The sequence below is a fragment of the Pteropus vampyrus genome, unplaced genomic scaffold, assembly GCF_000151845.1.
Source record: "Pteropus vampyrus isolate Shadow unplaced genomic scaffold, Pvam_2.0 Scaffold45, whole genome shotgun sequence".
Taxonomy (NCBI): Eukaryota; Metazoa; Chordata; class Mammalia; order Chiroptera; family Pteropodidae; genus Pteropus; species Pteropus vampyrus.
The window spans coordinates 7,704,066-7,706,948 of NW_011888826.1; the positions used below are offsets into that span (position 1 = coordinate 7,704,066).

Consider the following 2,883-nt stretch of genomic DNA (forward strand, 5'->3'; position numbering starts at 1 on the left):
ATTTTTTTATACCTGGTCTTCCTAGGTGGTCTCCCATCCAAGTACTAACCAGGCCCGACCCGGCTTAGCTTCCGAGATCAGACGAGATCGGGTACATTCAGGGTGGCATGGCTGTAGGCAGCATTTTAAATAAAATCAAATTACCATAAATATATGCTTTCACAAGTATTAAAAAATACTGTACTTTTGTTGGTGTTGCTGTTTCATGGTCCCTACCAACTTGCCATGAAATTTAAATGTATGATTCTGTGTACACTCTACACTCTTTTATTTATTGATAGTACTCATTCCTGCATGCATGGTCTCTGGGGGAAGCCTATAGCTACTGCTGAGTATTAGGTCAGAAAGCTGCACACTTCATTTCACGCAGACAACTGTGAAACAGTATGGCATTTTTCTTGGTGATCCCTAGTAAAGATGGTTTAACAGGTTGTTTTGCATGTTCGTTTTTTACTGTGACCGACTAATTTTAAATTTTAATTAGACACATTAAGTTAAGAAGAGCAGGGAGTGAACATCCAATAGTGTTACAGGTATGCTCGATGTCACACACACACACACATACATGTAAACACTGCCATCCAATCCTTGCCCTTTGCTGCCAGCATCTGTCAGAGTGATGGAGCTTAGAATCTTGACCTTGTAGAGATGGGAGAACTTAAGCTATTGCTGCATAAGAGGATCGGGGGGATACCTTCTCTTCTCTCTTGATACACACAGCCACCTATTTCCCTTGAGAGTCCTTGTAGGTCAATCCTGGGGGGGCTGGGAGGGGAGTTCCCTCAGTCACCTGTCCGGCAGAGCTCCTGGTCTGTGAGTGTGACTGCAAGCATGGGCTTTCTAGCAGCAGCTTTTCAATCTTTATCATACAATTCACAAGGATCCTATGAAGAATGGGCCTTTGTTCCTTTCCTTGCTTTTATGGTTACCTGCTCTCTAGTAAATGTATAATTAGTAGTAGAACTTAATGAGGTTAATATAATTCTTAGACTCAATATTAATGTAACTCACCTGTTTACAATGATAATTGGAAGATGATAGGACATTATTTGGGAGTTGGATGAGCTTCAGGATTTTAAATTAGACTAGACTGTATTATGGGCTGTGGGCTAACTATTAAGGGCAAGAAAAATATATGTTGAAATACACATGAAATTTTAATAAGTATGAGTCTATTATAATATCATTTCCTAAGAATTTTCTGTAGTACAAAACAGCATTACTTGTAATAATGAATTCTAGAATCAAACATATGTTAGGCTAACCAAAAATCTAACCAGTTTCTCTACTGCAGGAGTTCTCAGAGCTTTTATTATGCTCATACGAATGGCTAAGCTTCAAAGGAGACCATAATGTTTAATATTTTCCAATCTTAATTTATTGTAGAAACTTTACTTACTAAAGCAAACCTGGCTGATGTTCACGGTGTGTATGTTGGAAGCAGTGTTCTCCCCAAACCAAGCCTGGTGTCAGGAGCCAGATGTTTGGACTTCCTCTGCTTTCTTTGGGCTGCACTTTCTTCTTGGCGAAATAAAGATAATCACACTGTCTGTTAATTACTCGGGAGACCTGTTGGGCTAACTGAGTTCACATGCACAAAAAGGCATAATAACATAAGATATAACATTATTTTTTATCTTATTACAAAAGATCCATTTTTTATTCTCTTTATAAAAGCATAATTGTAATTTTACAATCTATAAACTTTGTTTGAAGATAAAAGGCTAACTTTTTAAGGAGCAGCTTTTCACTTGCATCCTGTAGAAAGTGCAGTGGCAAATGTTACATGTATAACTCGCTGAACTGGCAACCTTGCCCAGGTCAGCTCAGAACCTCTGCTTGTGTCTAAGAGACAGAAGACTCTTTAGAAATGACCTTGATACAGTTCCTCTCAATCTTTAAAAATTTATCTATTAGTCAGATATCAACATTGATGACTTGGGATATTTTATTAGAATGTCATTTAAACAATGACTCGCAGTAGAAAATAACCTGTGTGTTACTACAGGAATCAAGCTCGAAAGCCTACTCACGCTGAGTAAAATCTCTTAGGTGTTGAGAAAAGACTGACTTAGGGTTTGAAAATTTTAAGCGGATAAGAACAACAAGATACAAATGCGTAAATGTTTGTAAAAAGGGATTTTCGAAAGATGTGAATTAAGAAACATTTCTATTTCATTTTTAAGTTGTGGTAAAATACACAGAACATAAAATTTACCACTCTGACGATTTAAAAACGTACAGTTCAGCGATATAAAGTGAATGCATAATGTAGCGCAACCACCACTATGTAGTTCCAGAATATTTTTATCACCCTAAATGGAAGTCCCTTACCCATTAAGCAGTCACTCCCGGTTTTCCTCTTCCTGAAGCCCCTGGCAACCACTAATCTACTTTCCGTGTCCTCGGATTTGCTTTCTGGATATTTTAAATAAATGGAATTATATACAGTATATATAACCTTTTAAGTATGGCTTCTTTCACTTAGCATAATGTTTTCGAGAGTCATCCACACTGTAGCATGTACCAATACTTCATTCCTTTTTTAGACTGACATCTACTCCATTGTATGCATGTACCACATTTTGTTTATCCATTTATCCATTGGCTATTGGAAGTAGCATTGCTGTGAGCATTATACAAGCAACTTTTCATATGCTTGTTGGTTATTTGCACATCTCCTTTAGAGAAATGTCTATTCAAATCTTTCGTCCATTTTTAAATTGTGTTGTCTGTTGTTGTTGAGTCCATTTAGTTTTTAAGAAAGAGAGATCTGTCACCAATTGCTTTTGGCGACTGTGGTGGGTAGGGTGGGGGCGGAATCGTCTCCCAAAGTCGTTGATGTCCTAACGCCCGAAGCCTGTGAACATGTTGCCTTACACA

The 2,883-nt window shown here is 37.7% G+C and overlaps 1 pseudogene; it reads right to left on the reverse strand.

Annotated features, from left to right (window-relative positions):
• LOC111738998 lies at positions 1 to 110 on the reverse strand (annotated as a pseudogene).
• Between the last annotated feature and the right edge of the window lie 2,773 nt (positions 111 to 2,883).